Here is a 17,813-nt window from a genome sequence, read left to right on the forward strand (position 1 = left end):
GCTCATTTTTTGGCCAGTTGGATCTGTAATCCCGCTTTTATAGTATTAATCCTCTCAAGAGTTTCCAATCCTTGCCGCCCCTGACATATATCCCTTTGATGCTGCATTTCTGCATTACTCAGGCTTTCCAGTAATTGCTCCCTTTCCAACTTGGTTCTTTTCCATTGTCTAGTAGTATAGCTAATGGTCTCCCCTCTTAACCCTGCCTTAAAGCTGTCCCACACTATCCCCCGGGAAGCACTATATCTATTGGCATCAAAGAAGGCCTTTGACCAATTTTTAATATATTCAATATAAACACTGTCAGTTAATAGTTTCCTATCGAAAGTCCATGGTCTTGGTCCTTTTGTAGGTCGATTAACATCCATTATCATTACCAAGGGGTTATGATCAGACATTATCATTGGAAGTTTAGAGATTTTAACCTTATTCATTTCTGAGGCTGATACAAAAAAGTAATCTAATTTACAATATTTATTAAAAGGATGTGAAAAGTAAGTAAACCCAGTACCCAGTGGTTCCTTATTGCCCCAAACATCTCTCAACCCATGTGACAGCAGGAGGGCGGATATGGCTCTATATACCCTGGGTTTACGTCCAGTGTATGGGATATCGTTAGTAAAATCTGCCGAAATATTATAGTCTCCACAGACTATTAATGGAGCTGGCCAATCTATTAATTCTTTCTCAATAAGATCAAAGGTATCAGGATCATCCGAATTAGCTCCATAGATTGAACAGATAGTACATCCGAGGTTCATTTCACATACAGCCCACCTGCCGAGGGCATCTGCCTTACAACGCTTAATTCCACCCAGGCCCGCCTTCCCAATAATGGCCACACCCCTTGTGGTAGACGTTTGAGAGGAGCAAGACAGGATCTCAAACCCTTTTAACTTAAGCCAGTGCTTATTTTTCCATGGCAGATGAGTCTCTTGTATTGCCAAAATATCTATATCTATTATTTTAAGGTATTCCTCAAATCTACACCTCTTCTTCCAGTCGTTCAAACCGTTATTGTTTATGGAGCCAATCTTAAGCTTAGGCATCTTCCTGCACCAAACATTGCCAACTTCTCATACAACAAGGTAACATTTTAGAAATAAAATTACAACATCTCGGAGGAGCTTCGCGCGATACCAAGATGGACGCGTGAGCTAAGGGCTCCCGATACCCCTTCCGCCTCCCGCGACTATCCTGTGCAAGATCCTGATTTTGACGATGGGTGCTCTTTATTGAAGCCCTGCTGATGCCAGCGTTCTTTTCAGAAATCGATTTGGCCGTCGGATACTGGACCTGCTGCGCTTTGAACTTTGAGTCCTATATCGTATGCCAGCCGGGGGCTTGAGTCCCCGAGGTACCCAGGTGGCAATCGAACAACAACGGCGGATAAGCCACGCCCGCTGCCCCTGGTGTACTTTCGGTTTCGTTTCTTCTCTTTGTTGTGAACGCTCACTTCCAGATCCGAGTTCCGATTCTGCTATCGCTGCCAGCCTGCTGCTTATGCTGCGCCCTTATCCACTCGCAGTTCAGAGCCTGCCACAACGGAGTTCGCTTTGCCTTGATTCTACAATTCCCGTTGGAGCTCCTTCCACGACATGACGGGCAGAACAGTCGTTGAGAGGCGCGGCAAAAGAGGCTCGTCCCGAGGGGGGGTCACCCAATCTCAGACCATTGATCGATTTACTCGACCACGGGGCTCCCCGGGCGGATTGAGTGGTGCCCTGGAAGAAGCTGGGGATGGTGCTCCTGATGACGAGGAGCCAACGTTGAAGGACGTTATGGGCGCTATTGCGAGTGTCCAATCCGCCATGGGTCAGCAATATGAAACACTAGCGGCTAAGATTGATACGGTGGCGATTGATGTCACCCTCATCAGAGCGGACCTTGGGAAAACGAATGAGCGTGTCAAATCTCTCGATCTCAAGACTGCTAGTTTGACCACGGATGTCTCGGACCTTCAGACCACGGTCCGCCATCTTAGGACTACTTGTGACCTGTTTGCCAATCGGTTGGAAGATTTCGAGGGCCGGGCCAGGCGCAATAACGTCCGCATTGTGGGTGTCCCGGAGACTTCTGCCGACATGCCTGTTGATATCCTGGTGGAGGACCTCGTGTTGAAGCATCTGGTGCCGAAAGGCCTCAGTAAATTCTTCGCTGTGGAGCGCGCCCACCGTGTTCCGGGTGGCAAGCCAAAGTCGGGAGCCGCTCCGCGGCCCATAATTGCTAGACTTTTCAACTTTCGTGATAGGGACGCTATCCTGCAAGCTTCGCGCACCAATGGGCCCACTAAATTTGAGAACGTTTCAATTAGTTTTTACCCTGACTTTACTCAGGCAGTTCAGAAACAGAGGATGGGCTTTACGGGTGTGAAAAGACGACTCAGGGACCTGGGACTGAAATATGCTATGCTCTTCCCGGCCCGCCTGAGAATCGAACATGCTGATCGTGCATTCTTCTTTGACCGCCCTGAGGTGGTTAGTGACTGGTTAGACACTTTGTCGACGCATCATGAGGGCCCGGAGGACTCGAGAGGAGCTGAGGGAGGCGTGGAGGGCCAGGAGCAGTGAGTCTACATCGGCGAGCCATCATCCGCTGCAGTGGCTTAGAGACTTTGTTTCAAGCATTGTGTGAATGCCCGGGGGTGGGGGGGTTCGGGGATCTTCCTCCTCTGGGGACTTTTTATCTCTTTCTGTAGGTTAGTTCAATGGGGCGACAGGCACACTGCAAGTTGGGGTGGCTATTAGGTCTACCGCAGGGGTGCAGGGAGGGGGGTTTGAATTTGATGGGTTCCTTGGGGGTGGTGGTGGGGTTCTTTTCTCTTTGTTGGTTTCGAGGCTGTGCTTTGCTTTACAATTGCTTTCATGTGTCTGTCTCGGGATGGGAGGGGCGGTCGGTCTTCTTCCGGGATGGGGGGTAGGGGACTCAGGGTGTTGAGCTGGAATGTTAACGGTCTTGGGGACAGGATAAAACGTGGGATTGTGCTACAATATTTGAAGAGACACACCCCAGATGTGGTCTTGCTTCAGGAGACCCATTTGGTGGGCAATACATGTCATGCATTGGACAGAAGAGGCTATCGTTTGGTGGCACATTCCGGCTTTACTTTGGGATCAAGAGGGGTTGGTATCCTGGTCAGGAATTCCCTTCCCCTGGAGATAGATAGCACGGTGCTGGATGACAGGGGCCGCTATGCTGGCATTACGGGGAGATGGGAGGGGAAATTGATTTCCATACTGTCTATTTATGTCCCGCCTGTGCTGCAATCTACCACATTCACCGACTTGGGTGAGGTTGTCCTTGGTTTGCCTGATGGCTTACTGGTGTTGGGTGGGGACTTTAACTCTGTGGCGAATGGAGAGAGTGATCGTAGCCCCCCCAGGCTCCTCCCTGCCTCGCAGTTATGGTTGGGGAAATTCTTGGATGCCTTTGGTTTGGCCGACTGCTGGAGGCAGCTGCACCCTGGCCGGCTTCAGTACACTTTCCACTCGGGGGCTCATGGCAGTCTCTCGAGAATTTACTATTTCCTCGTGCCGGTGGTGCAGTTGCTCTCTGTGCGTGAAATTAAACACTTGGCTAGAGGGATCTCAGACCACTCCCCGATATGGCTCCACTTGGATATCTGTTTGGGGAATGGGGGCCGAATTGCCCCGATAAATCCATGGCATTTTCAGGACCCTAAGATCAGAGCAGAGGTGGTCAAATGCATGAATTTTTATTTTGCTGAAAATGAGGGATCGGTGTCTTCCCCAGTCTCCTTATGGGAGGCCTATAAAACTGTTATCCGTGGTCAGACTTTATCCCTAATTGCTGACAAGAAGCGGCGCACACAAGAAGAGGTGGTGAGATTGGAGTCTGAGATTACTGTGTTGGAGGAGCGGTTGGAAGCTGAGGTTACGCCTGAGACGCTGCATGTTTTGGCTCTTAAGCAATCTGATTACAGAGCCTTGGTTACTACCTCGGCTGAGGCACTGCATCGTATGCAACAGGGGCGTCTGTACGACGTGGGTGACAAAGCGGGGAAGTTGATCGCATGGCTGGATAAGCGAGACAGACTGAATCGTGTGGTGCCTGTGGTTGAGAGAGTTGATGGAGTGCGAGTCGTGGACCCGGTTGAGATAGTTGAGGTGTTTGCCCAGCACTTTCGGGTTGTGTATGCGCCGGTTTCGGGCTTGCCGGAGGAGGACTCGCGCTTGCTACTTCGTGATCTTGAGCTGCCCAGTCTTGCGGAATCAGACGGGGTTTTAATGGAGGCTGATTTCTCCATCGATGAGGTCGCGCTCGCTATTCGCTCTCTTCGTTCAGGAAAGGCTTCGGGCCCTAACGGCATACCGGTCGAGCTGTATAAGCTATGCCCGGATAAAATGGCGCCGTATCTGCTGCGTATGTTTGCGGCGTCGCGTGACCTCGGCTGTCTTCCTAGAGACCAGAGGCTGGCCTCTATTGTGGTCATTCATAAAGACGGCAAACCCCGTGAGTGCTGTTCCTCGTATCGCCCGATTTCGCTTTTGAACGCGGAACCCAAGATATTGGCGAAACTACTGGCAAACCGACTAGCCACGGTGATTAGCAGACTGGTTCACCCTGATCAGTCCGGTTTTATCCCCCAGCGTAATACTGCACTCAATCTTCGTCGACTGCATGGCGTCATAGCGAGGGCGGGATCTCTTGGTGATCCGGCCATCTTGGTTTCTCTTGATGCTTCGATGGCTTTTGATACGGTTGAGTGGCCATATTTGTGGGCTACTCTCGCCAAGTTTGGTTTTGGCCCGAAATTTATTGCATGGGTTAAACTCCTGTATGAGCAACCGTTGGCGCAGGAGGTGGTAAATGGTAGAGCTTCAAGGCCCTTCACTCTTGGGTGAGGCACGAGGCAGGGATGTCCTTTGTCACCGCTGTTGTTCGCCCTCGCGCTCGAGCCGCTGGCCGCCTGGCTCCGGTGGGAACCCTCCTTGAAGGGTATTCGGTGGTCCCCTGATTTTGAAGACCGTGTTTCATTATATGCCGACGACATTTTGTTGTATTTGACGTCCCCCCGTAAGTCATTGGGAGTCCTCTTTGATGTCCTGCGTTCCTTTGGACGTAACTCCGGGTTGGTTATCAATTGGTCCAAATCCTGTATTTTCCCGCTTACCGGTGACCCTCTCTCTTTGCCCCGAGTGTGCCCGATCCCGGTCCGCACCGAGGGTTTTAAGTATTTGGGTATTTATATTTCACTTGACCCTGTGTTGCGCTATGATCGGAATCTGTTGCCTCCACTCGCCCGACTTCGGTCGGACGTCGCGGCTTGGTGTAATCTGCCCTTATCCCCCCTGGGACGGGCGGCCCTGTTTAAAATGATGTCTCTTCCCCGGTTCTTATATGCTGTGCAAAATACACTTGATCTAGTGCCGGCTAGCTATTTCCGCGAAATTGAGGGCCTCCAAAGGAAGCTGGTATGGGCTGGCCGGCCTCGTATTGCGTTGGCTAAGCTCACGTTACCCTGGTACGATGGGGGCATTGCGTTACCTGATATACGACGGTAATATTGGGCATCTCAACTGAGTGCTGTGAATCATGCTATGTATGGTCCAGTTCCGAATCCTGCTTACGAAATGGACCGGTGGCTCTTGCCCGGGGGAAATTATTACAGGGCGTTCTATTCTCGGGGTGCTAGGAAGAACTTGACGGGACCCACTGGAGTGGCGGTGCGGGTATGGGGCAGCGCGACCGCGGCTACCGGATGGACAGATAGGCTGACCAGAGCGACCCCTCTATTTGCCGCGGAGAGGCTGGGTGAGTTGTGGACCTCAAAAGGGTTTGATAGATGGGACCTCATCGGGATCAGTAAGTTGGATGACCTCTGGGTTAAGGACAGGGTTAAGTCCTTTGCTGAATTGCAACAGGAATATGGTTTGACTGATTCAGAGTTTTTCCGGTACCTTCAGGTTCGTCATGCCATTGGGTCGGTTTTTCCGGCTGGGTCTGCCATCCCGGAGAGCTCCCCCCTGGAAGACAGGGTGCTGGACGGACATGTGCCGGACAGCACTATCTCTCTTATATATAAGAAGCTTATTAATACTCGGTCGGATTTGCTTCTTCATCTGCGTACTTCCTGGACTGATGACGGACTGGAGCTGGATGATGAGGATTGGCAGGCCGCGATATCCTCTCCTAAGGAGGTTGCGATTCCGGCGCGTCTGCGACTCGTTCAGCTGAAAATTCTACACCGGGTCTATGTCACGGGTCCCAGACTGATGCATATGGGTTTTTCAGAGGATGGATTGTGTCGGCGGGGCTGTGGTATGCTTGCTACCTTCCTCCATATTATATGGGAGTGTCCGGAGGTTGTATCTTTTTGGAATGGAGTGTATGCGGTGATGAGTGAAGTTACGCATGTTCAGTTGCTGCCTGAAGCCCGGCGTTGTCTCTTGAATGTATGGGAGCCGACTGATTGTAATGTTGCTCAGACTCAATGGGTGACGCTGGGGAACATGGTTGCAAAGAGGGACATTGCACAATTGTGGGGATCTCAGAGGGCTCCATCAGTCTCCGGGTGGGAAGATAGTATGGACTGGTGCATGTTCAAGGAAAAGATTGTGTATGTCTCCCGTGGCAGGCCCAAAAAATGGGGTAGGATATGGGGCCAATGGAACTCGTTCCGTGGGGATGTCTGCGACCCCCCTTTCACTGATCCCCCTGATACTCCTTGTTCCCCTTAGCTGTGTGTTTCGGCTCTTTCCCGTGCTGTATTTTTGTTAGACCACTGGCGCTGGGTCCCCCCTCTCCCCCCCTCCCTTTTTCTTTTATCCTCTGAAGATTCTCCTGTCTTTCCCTATTGTTCTAGGTGTGACTCGCCCCGCATCTTATGAAACGGACGTAACAACTCGGGCATAGCCTTGTCTTTTTCTTCTTTGTTTGTTTAGTTGTTTTAAAAAATGAAACCTCTTTATATCCTGTCGTTTTGTGATTGATCGATGTCATGCACCATGGCTGCCGGACCCCTGGTTGTCGGCTGATGAGCTGTGTACCTTAACGTTGTTTTGAGATGCTGCACCGGCCGGCCCAGAGGGTTGTAGGCACATCTTTGTTTCTATTTGTCTCTTGCAAATAAAGGTTTAAAAAAAAAAAAAAAAAAATTACAACATCTCTTTTTTTGTCCTTTTCGAATTGAATTTATATGTATAATAATAACACGTACTCTCTTTTCTTTTTTGTTTCCTCCCACACACCCCAAACCTCCCCCCTCCCACTCCGCCCATACACCCCCCCCCTCCCTTACTGGCCCCCTGGCCACTCACCCACCTCTGTGGGGTGCTCAGACTAAGTCTGTGCATGTGATCGGAGCAGCGTTGCAGCGAGGACTCAGTGCATACTGCTTAGTGGCCTGGATGGCCTTGACCGCAGAGCTCATATTTACTACATCCAGACACAGATTACCGTGGCATAGAGAGATACCTAGGTTGACAATTCACTTCATTGCCTAGACCTTAAAAAGCATCCTTGCGATACCGCCATCCTTTAGTATGCGTTATCAATAACATCTCCCTTCGTTTCTAGGCATCTGCTAATACATTCTAATAGCTGTCAATCTAACCACCCAGCGCACTACTGCAAAAGGCAATGGATCCGCAGACTGAAATCTATATAGAGTTTAGAAATTCTTTGGCCTTAATTTCTGATGGAAAATATAAAGTCTTTCCTTGATGAATTATTTTGAGTTGAGCTGGGATAATGAGATAGACTTGAACTTTTTTGTCCTGAAAGGGTTTGATCAATTGTCGTAACCTCCAGCGCCTTTCCACCGTCACGTGGCAGAAGTCGGGTCTAACAAAAAATGAAAACCCCTCAAATGTTCTCTTAGCGTCTGGTCTAGCCTTCTCCGCTATAGACTGACGCAAAAGGAAGTTCCCCAGAAAAATCAAGATTGCCCTGGGTTTATCTCCTTCCCTGAAATTTCGATTCATTTTGAACGGGGTTCTATGTGCTCGCTGAATCTCTGACTCCCAAGACCAGCTGCCCAATTCAGGAAATACTTTAGCAAATACTTTCACGATGAAGGCTCTTGCATCCCCCCCCTCCAAACCTTCCGGAATCCCCAAGACCCTAAGATTATTTCTCCTAAGCCTATTTTCAAGGTCCTCGAGCTTTCACTGTATGTCCTGGGCTTGTGCCCCATACGATTCTACCTTGCTGGTGGCAGCAGCAGATTCAGCCTCAGTGGAGACCACTCTTTCTTCAAGATTTGAACTCTGTTGTCCACTGTCGCACATGCCTTTGAAAGTTTCCTCACAACAGTCTTAATCTTCCTCATGGCCGCTTGAGATTTGCGATTATCCTGCCTTGTCTCTTCTCGATGCGCAATTATTTCCTGGTGGATTGCCTCTAACATGGACCGTTGGGTGGATTCAAAATCCTGAGTTTGATTCGGTGACCCCTGGAGCAGAGTAGTCGGTGAGTGGTCCCAAGCTAACCCCTTCTGCTCGTTCTTTTTGAGGGAGACTCCTGGTTTCACTGCAGTTGTAGGGGTATCCTCCTCTGGATCAGTGTCTGAATCTAAGTTACTGCCATCTATATCTGAGCTGTTCCCCCCCTCATCTTCCGACCAATCTGCCTCTTCGACCACCGAATGGAAGCACTCACTAGAAGTCTTCTCACTTTCAGTGTTACTCGTTGCCTCCATCCCCTCAATAGGAATATTGGCAGTAATCGTGGTGCTAACTACAGCTGGAATATCCTCAATTCCATCTTGCATTTTGCTGGCGCTGTTTTCCATGACCTCCTGTTGTTCCATTGCTGTTACCTGCTTTGAGCCACTAATAACCGTAGGAATGACTGCCTGCGTGTTACTTTTATCCGGAGGGAGTTCTGTGAGCAGGTCGGATGGGCCCCCAGCTATAGCCATTATTGCGTCTGTGACAATAGAATCCGTGGCGATATCTGCCTGAGTACTAGCCTTGTCCAAATGGACATCTGGAGACGTCTCAGATGCATCCGCCGCCATAGCCATTGTTACCTTTGTTGTGTTTATGCCAAAGGGACCCATTGCACCTGGCCCATTAATACATTCCTGATCTATTGATCTGACTTCCTTGCCCTCGGGGTCGTCTTGGGCGCCCTGCATTGTATTCCCCCCAGGCACACCCCCTGGTACTCTGGGTACATCAGCTGCAACTGCTGCTGTATCTCTTGGTCTTAGTTCCTTGCCCTCGGGGCTGTCTTGGGTGCCCTGCATTGTCTTGCCCCCAGGTGCTCCCCCCGGTACTCCAGGTACATCATCTGCTGCTGTATCCAAGTTAGCAGACACTTTCCCCCCTTTCTCCTTACCGCCTCGGAGCATCTCTACTATGCTGATGTTTGCGGTAATGGCGGTGTTCTGGCGAGTCCTAGCTGCTGCAGACTTGGTCTCCTTCACCGGGAGTTGAACTCGCCCTGGTGTTGAGCCCTTTGTTGTTGCTGTCGGGTTTTGAGCCCGTCCCGAGCTGCAGTCGATAATTTCCGCGGGTGCACCCGCATTTTCACCCGTATTCTTCTTCCTGGAACCCTTCCCAGCAGTATTCGTTTTAGGGGCCATCTCCCCACGCCGATATGCAGTCCTGAAGCAGAGCGCCTTCACCCGTCTGACTCTTGCGGGTCGACACGGCGTCCCTCTTCCACCGAGGACGACCATGAATGCGCTGGGTTCGCTCCGCCCACTGCCTCCGCGAACTCCGCAGGTAGCTGACTCCAGCTCCGATTCCAGGCAGACTGAAGCACCCGTCGCTGCAAGCTGTCGGAGCACAGCGGGAGTCAGCAACAATCGGTAAACAAGCATTTACCCCCCGTCAGTGCTAAAGATTGTTATGCGGAAGGTCTGGTCTCTGGGGCAGCTCCATTGTCAATCCATGTCCTCGCTCACACTCCGCTGCTGCTCAGCCGCGCTTCGCGGCCGCCATCTTTCCCCCACGGAGCTGATTAGATCCTTAGAGAATTCTTGATTCAGATTCTTGGCAAAAACTATCTTAAATCAAACTATATCTCAATTACTCCTTCCCACGTACTAGGCTTAGGTTAGGTACACCGGGGGAGGCGTATTTTAGAAACACCAGTTGAGTACGTTTAGTCAACTTTTATCATTGTGTGTATTTTATCCGTTTTAAGTATCTTATGGCTTAGAAACCATATAAATGCTTTTACAGTATTATTTCATATTACTCCTTTTACTGTACGCACTTTACTTTATGACATGTATTGCAATTGTGGCAATTCACTTCTCTTGCATGAGAAAGAAGACTGCTCAATAAACAACCACTTTTATTGAAAACGCCTGTCTCTCTATTTCTCTGCACTCCTGGTGAAACCTAGCATGCACGATTGACTGAGTGAAATAGCTGTCTATTGTTTCCGCGACTCGGGAGATATACTCCTTATTCTGGAGGGAGCAAAGTTGTCATGTTTATGCGGTTGTCAGAAACGAATCCCTTCTTGTCTATTCAGGAAAGTTAACACCTTCCTGTTTACTCGAGAAAGTTTCTAGTGACCTCTGAGTTAGCTGGCATTTCATAATTAAGTCTAACATATTCAGTAGAGACCCAGTCGACCTCAGTCCTACGTCTAAACTATCGTTTATGTTATTCCAATGCACAGAGCCTATTGGGAATATAGGAACTACACTACAGAACCGCCAGCCTGGGAGGAGTGTTCCGGCATACCCTGCCCCTAGTAATCCGGAGGAAAGCTACCCCTCTTTCTGGGAACCGGTGCGCACCGGGTGATGGAGAGGACCCAGGGCGCGGACGCGCCCGATCTCCTGGAGCCCTGGCTGGGATTAGGGAGGCAAATAAGCCCCCATCTGGACTTCCAGGGCAGCCCTGCCATCTGCTCGTCCCATTGGAAAGCATTGCGTGCAACCAGATGGCCGAGGGGGGAAAGGTGTGACCAGATGGCCAGGACCGAAAGGACGCCCATCTGCCCACCCCGAGCCTAGCCATAGCGGTAGGGCTCCCGCCTGCCCTTGCAGGGCTCCAGGGTTCTGCACCAGGGGCCCTTGTCCCGGGCAGATGGACCCTTGGCAGGCCGCAGGACGGTGGCTCCCACACCCAGGCCCTGACCGAAATCCAGGTCCCGGGCCAGTCCCTGTTTCTCAACCCAGCCTAGCCGGGAGATCGTGGAGCCTGCCCAGGCACGATGGACCCCTGGCCGCAGGACGTGCGCTTGTTTTCCACGCATTTTTACGATAATTGTGTGTAGTGGCATTTCGCTAATTCTGCCCAGCCCTAATTCCTATAGATATCCTGGCCAGGTTTTTTTCTTTCAATTCTGGGACCTGTAGACCTGCTTTATAACGGAATAAACTAGCTACAAGTCCCAGAATTCAAAGAAAAAGAACCTGGACTGGAGCAGCATATCACACATGACTTGTTCTAGTTTTGGATGCCTGTTTACGATTTTTATTTTATATTATTGCTTAACTTCCTCGGCTTCGTATGTGAAATTCACTTTTTGCCCTGAATTTTTTATCTCGAATTTTTGCTATTTGTCCGGAAATATAATTGTCACTGTGCCCAGATTTGTCTCCAAGTCAGGCGCTCACCCTTTTATCTTGATTAAATGTATAGTTAGTTATGCTTCAGATGGCTGGGAAATCGGGGAAGGAAGGGAAAAAAATAGCGTGCAAAGAAGGGGCTTCCTTCTTTGCATTACAATGTAAACATGCAGATATTTGGGGCTTTTAAAATCAAGAATCTTTATCTCCTAAATTGAGAGCGTGTCATGTATGCTACGGACGCTATGTTGATGCTCATGAAGCAGTGCACTCTCGCAGCTCTTGGCGTCTGCAAATTATGCGAACATCTCCAGTGATCTAACGCATTTTTACGCTGTCAGAGCGCGGGTTAGGTTAGTCTTTTGCAGACACTCCCTTCTTTCACGGAGTTGATATTTGGCAGAGAGTCCCTACTGCAGTGGGTGTGGTTTGCCAGTAATATATTGTAACATAATAACCGGCAGAAGGAAGAAAGAACCCCCGCCCCATCTGGAGAACTCTTTGGTCGAACAAGTGTGAAATCAGCGGGTGCGTGTTCGGAGAGCTTTACCAGGTGAGAATCAGATACACACAGTAGGTTTATTTCGGCTAGAGGAGGAGGTAAAAGGCAGAGATGAGTCTAGGAATGTCTGTGTGTGTGTCATGTATGTATCTATGTGTATTTGACCAGGTACGCAACTATTTCTTTTTGTAGTAGTTTTATATAGCGCGAACTCGACCCGAAGGTGTTGGAGCACTTTACATGAGCACCAAGTACATTACACAAAGACACATTCGTTTGTGGTAGGCAGGGTCTTTAACTGAATTGACCAGAAGCACAGGATGTGGAGCCCACGCGGAGACTCGCCCCTAGCGTATCTGCTCCAAAGTCGGCAGCTCTGGCAGTTATGCCAATGGAATAAGGAAACTTGAGCGACCTCACCCGCCCCCCCCTCACCTCAAACCTCACCTCATCCCTATCTACCCACTACCCCTCCCCTCTCTACCCTCCCCCCCCACTATCTCTAAAGTACATGGAGCAGCTCTCATGTCAGGATAATGTGCTGAGGGGGGCCCAGGGAGACCCCAGTGAACGGTAACTACAGGGTATCCATTTCCGGACTTTCGTTTAAATCGTTTAAATCTCTCTCTCTCTCTCTCTCTCTCTCTCTCTCTTTCTCTTTCTCTTTCTCTTTCTCTTTCTCTTTCTCTTTCTCTTTCTCTTTCTCTTTCTCTTTCTCTTTCTCTCTCTCTTTCTCTTTCTCTTTCTCTTTCTCTTTCTCTTTCTCTCTCTCTCTCTCTCTCTCTCTCTCTCTCTCTCTCTCTTATATTTATTTATATATATATATATATATTCATACTCCCAAGCCCATACAGCAAATGCGTGCCTTAAGCGTCTTATCCCCGCATGTATGGCAGTTTCATGTGTACACCACCCCATTGTCTTTGTTTTCCTTATCCTCCTATATGGATTACTGGTGTACTAGAAGTCCCCATCCTACCCTTGCATCTTGTAACTCTCCGCCTTTATTCTTTGGATTCTCCTTTCCTTTCTCTGTCGTTCCTGGTCTTTCCCCCCCCATCCTTGTTAACATTATCTGCTGACTTGACTGTTTCCACCTCTGCTCTATCTTAGTCTTTTATATATTTTTCTCATGACTCAAACTATGTTTTTTGAAATTCTCCAGCAGATACTTTTATCACCAAAGTTTTCTTGACACTTTTTGTTTCTGGATCTACAAGGAACTTTACAGTGCTTTTAGAACAGTACGGTCAGTCTGGCCTTGGTCCTGAGTGGCTTTGCCAGCGTGTGCTTTCCTTGGAGTTTATAGGTTCTTTCCGTAGACTTGTGGATACTGCGCAGCAACACTAACCACTTTGGATTATATATGCAGCCCTATGTTGTGAGGAAAAAGTAAAACGGGTCCTATCATGAATAATGCAGTGCTGGTTTAAAAAAGAGAAAGACTAGAGCAAGTCATTTCTTAAAGTGGGATCTTTTGACTGTCATGTTGTAAGGTGTTCTATGCTTTCTGTATGAATCCTGGTAGGGTTATCTAGGTTGCGGAGTGCGTTCCTTACGTTTTTTAGTTGGTCTCTGTGGTGGAAGTTGCTACCTATAAGGGACTACGTGCAGCAAGTGTGATGCTAGGCAGGGTTCTGAAGTTTAATGAGCGAGTATCTTATCCAGTGCAGATTTTAGATCTAGCTACAGATGGCTTAGGAGTACAGTAAAACCTTTAATGCCAAATATTTAAAATGTACAGTGTGCTTTGGATCTTCATCCTATTGGTTATTTGGTGTATCATTTCACCTCCCACTGATTGCTTACAATGCAATGTACGAAACATTTTAAATCTAAAAAAGACACTTAATAATCAAACATTGATTTTTCTCTGTCTCATATACATACATGCATACACCCACACACCACAATTACCACCAAGATTATCATTACCATGACGACTAGCATTACCACCACTTTTAACATGAATGATATTACCACCACTATTATGTTTGCTTTCAATAACTAAGCCAATATTGTCAAAGCAAGTTGCTGAGGCTTTACGTTGGGTGCTGTTTGACGACCCACCATTCATGTTTTTTAGCCTTACATAGCTGCTTGCAGGTGTGCATGAGTTATAAGTTGCATAAGGTGTTCGGAGAAGGAATGAGGGATGTCCAAGATCGAAGTGGAAAAGGAGAATAAAATACTAGGACACGAGGAAGGGAAAGAATGAAAAATACCACCTCAATCAATTTTCCACAGTTGGCTTTGTGTAAATACTTTGTGACGCAGTACACTTTTTTGTCGAGATTAAGGGTTCCAGAATACTACTAACCATGAACTGTGTGTTTGTCCTATAGACCACTACTGTGTCACACGCTAAGTGCTGCATTCCATAACACTGCAATCACACCTTGGTGGTCAGAATATGGAAACACTTCCCACTTAGGATAAGAACCAGAACAACTCCCTTCCAGGCACACACCCTACATAGTGTAATATCTACCCATATGGGCAAGTGCTTCGGAGTAGAAGAGGGTAGTAAGCGCTACATTATATAACAGTACAAAATACTCCAGGAAAGAAGGTGGTGCTATAGGTAGCTGCCTTGGTTGTACACATTGGCAAAGCCAATAGATCTCGCCTATGTGAGAGCTCTTGACTTTTCCAATATCTTAGCTGTATTGCAGAGCACCACGACTGCTGTGCTGCATGGGTTTAAGTAAACATTTTTCTTTTTTTTAGCACTGTCCCCGTGATGTAGCCAGCGCTGGCTGCATCATAGCACTTTTTAGGTCTCGACCTCTGCCAATGCGCTTGCGCATTGCAGATGTCGAGATTTATAGTAGGCGAAACAAAGTCTTGAAACCAGCGAGGATTGTCCCCAATGCATGTGAGGTACTCGAGCGCGACGCATCCCCAGCGGGCACTTGGCCTCCCTTCTCAATCACACCCCATATGGTGTTCCCTCCCACTCGCTCGCACATCAAAGGCTGCTGCTCCCCCGCCAATGCGCTCCCGCCCCCCCATAGCAATGCCAGGAGCTTGTTTTTTTTATTGCCGCGCGGCGTCACTTTTACAGTCGCGCGGCGGCTGTAAAAGTTGTTTTTATAGAACTGCATATGTAACTTAGAGCTTTTTTATCTACCACAGTTGTAAATTTGTGCTGTGAAAATAAATTGTTTGGCACAGTATTTGCAAAGGTGTATTAGTGCACTAAAGGGCTTCTAGTAGACCTATTTCCCTGGGCCGCTTTCATCTCCCAGCCCGGCCCCCTCAGCCTGCAGGCTGCAATAGGCTCACACCGGCTGCCCTAGCCCTCTAACTCTTCCCTCGTGTTATACAGAACCCTATGACCATTAGGCCCTACAGTTCTCATACTTTCCTAACTCTGTCTAAAGACCTCTTTCTACCTTCCCCTGAAATCACTCTACCACTTCACCCTGCTCACTTTATACACTCGAAAACGTGTCCCTTAACCCAGCTCTCTATAGACCACTCCAGCTCCTCGGTTACAACTCACTTCCTACCCCCGTACCATCTCCCTTCCACTGCTCACGACTATACCCGCAGACCCCATTTTTCTCAACATACACATGCACAACATACTAGACCCTCAAAAACATCTCTCGTGCCCGGGTGCCCCTCGCCCTGAGAGTTACCCGAGAGACACGCCCCTCACACTAGATTCCCACAGCAACCCTTACCTGCCGCCATCCCGGAAACGTCACTTTTCCGTATCTCACATGGAGGCCCGTCCCTCCGCCCGACAGTTCGCTCTTCATTGGTCAGACTGTGTAAAGCCTTTCCCCTCTCACAGGCTGGAAACATTATGTGCCGAGAATCGCGCACGCGGATTGGCTACAGTTTATCAATTCGGGGAGTTGGGGGCGTGGTCTCGCTTAAAAGTAAGATTGTATTGCGATTGCATTTATCTAGCGCTTACTATCCCGCGTGAGGCTTTGAGACACTTGAAATGTTTAACAAGTGTTAGAAACAACATCCAACGCTCATACAACTTAGTAGAATGCTAGAAGACAGAAGAAAGACTAAGCTTGTGAATCCAGACACAGACTGCTGTCAATACACACACACACGTATGTTAACATAGACATAAAAGGCTAAAAGTCAATATAATCGTAGAAGAAAGACTAGAAGGCTGAGGAAGAAAGACTGTCAACATTGTATAGTTTTTTAGCATTATAGACTTGGAATTGATTTTTAGAATTTCTTTCATACAAAATTAAAGTAGAATATTAGTAAATACATGAACCAAAGATTACATTGTTACTAGGGAAAGAGAACATAGATCATACATGCCAATAGACCTAAGGCAGCAACTCCGAATTTTTAAACCAAAAGATGGCTTTATTTTAGCTATCTCCCGCCTAAAATTGCCTTTGGTTTAATGTTAGTCAATGGAGAAAATAAATTCCCCTAATTTTCCCCACTATCTCCTTCTTTCCTGTTTAGAAATGTTGACATGTATGGCAGATCTGTCACTAACTATAATATCCATACACATGTAGAAAAAAAAACACCCTAGCCATCCAAACATAGCTGACAACTTATGATTAGTGTACCATCTATTTTTGGTGTGGCGATGTGACATTTCAGTGCCATATGCGTTACACTTCATCATAGCTCCCAAGTCTCCCACGTCCATTTGTTATGACTAGCTTCTCAAATCCAGTTTTTCTTTGAATTCTGAGACTTGTAGTCCTGGTTTTATAATAGAGTAGACAACACTACCCAGAATTCAGAGAAAAAACCAGGGACTGGAGAAGCTAGTAACGAAGAAGCATGGGAAATCTTGCACGTTTTCTTCATTGTAAGTAGAACAAAGCAAGTCTGTCCATGTAGTGAGATAAGTATTAGGAAAAGCCCCCTTTGTGTTTTTCGATGGTCTAGGAACTGCTATGTCCAGCCCATCTAAACACCTTTGTGATAAAGACTCTTTAATGAGGACAGGGCTTTATCGAGCATTGTGAATGTTTGGATGAACTTTGACAGGTCATGGACTAATGCGTCACAAATAGGTTGCACATAGCTTCTGTGCATGCTCTAAAGAGGCACGTTCCACAAGTTTTTGGTCACGCTGTAACAAGAATCAGTGTATACCTTCAGTATATAAAGAGCATTGTGCATTTCCCAGGAAGCATGTGGTTCCTGAAAGAATCCCTGGGTCAAACCATTCTTCCTAATTAATAGCCCCAGCCATCTCCATTTCCTTATCTAACAAGCCCATGATGTAGGGATATTACCCTGGTCTCCATTTTAAGTGCTACTGATGAAGCAGTGTTATTCCGGTTAGGATTTTGTTGCTCGACAACTGGACTTGGTCAACATGTAAATCCAATATCAAATAAGATTACAGAATTAAATGTAAAGCACATTAGGCTTCTCAATAAAGACCGACACAAATTAGAATGAATATCATGAAGGTTTATTAAAAGTTTGAAGGCATTACGTAAAGGAAAATCAATGGCAAAGATCTAGTCAGTTAATCCTTTCATAAAAAAGCCTCAAGCTCAGAATAAAGTGCAAATCATGAAATAGCAGAATAAACAGTCTAATAAAGTTCAGTAAACAGGTCATAAATCATAGAGAGTGATGAATGCTAACAATCAGGGGAAAGAGAGCATCACTCTCAGTAAAATATCTCGAATTCACTAGATTAATCATACTTTGTTAATGAATGTATGTATTTTCTCTAAAACAGCTGCACCAATACCTCCTTTATTGATTTTTTAAAAATCATTACAACGCCACTTCATCCTTTACGTTCCTTTTCATGACCGGTTTCTCTGATTTCAGCTTATT

General features: G+C 47.5%; 1 protein-coding gene across 1 annotated transcript in view; it reads left to right on the forward strand.

Moving 5' to 3' along the window:
• The first annotated feature begins 11,582 nt into the window (after positions 1 to 11,582).
• The window catches only part of LOC144773041 (von Willebrand factor A domain-containing protein 5A-like), a 584,045-nt gene continuing 577,814 nt past the window's right edge, over positions 11,583 to 17,813 (forward strand). The window contains exon 1 of the mRNA XM_078657811.1: positions 11,583 to 12,056. The gene's annotated coding sequence lies outside the window, so the exon portion shown is untranslated. The remainder of the gene's footprint in view (positions 12,057 to 17,813) is intronic.

This window comes from Lissotriton helveticus, chromosome 8, assembly GCF_964261635.1.
Source record: "Lissotriton helveticus chromosome 8, aLisHel1.1, whole genome shotgun sequence".
Taxonomy (NCBI): Eukaryota; Metazoa; Chordata; class Amphibia; order Caudata; family Salamandridae; genus Lissotriton; species Lissotriton helveticus.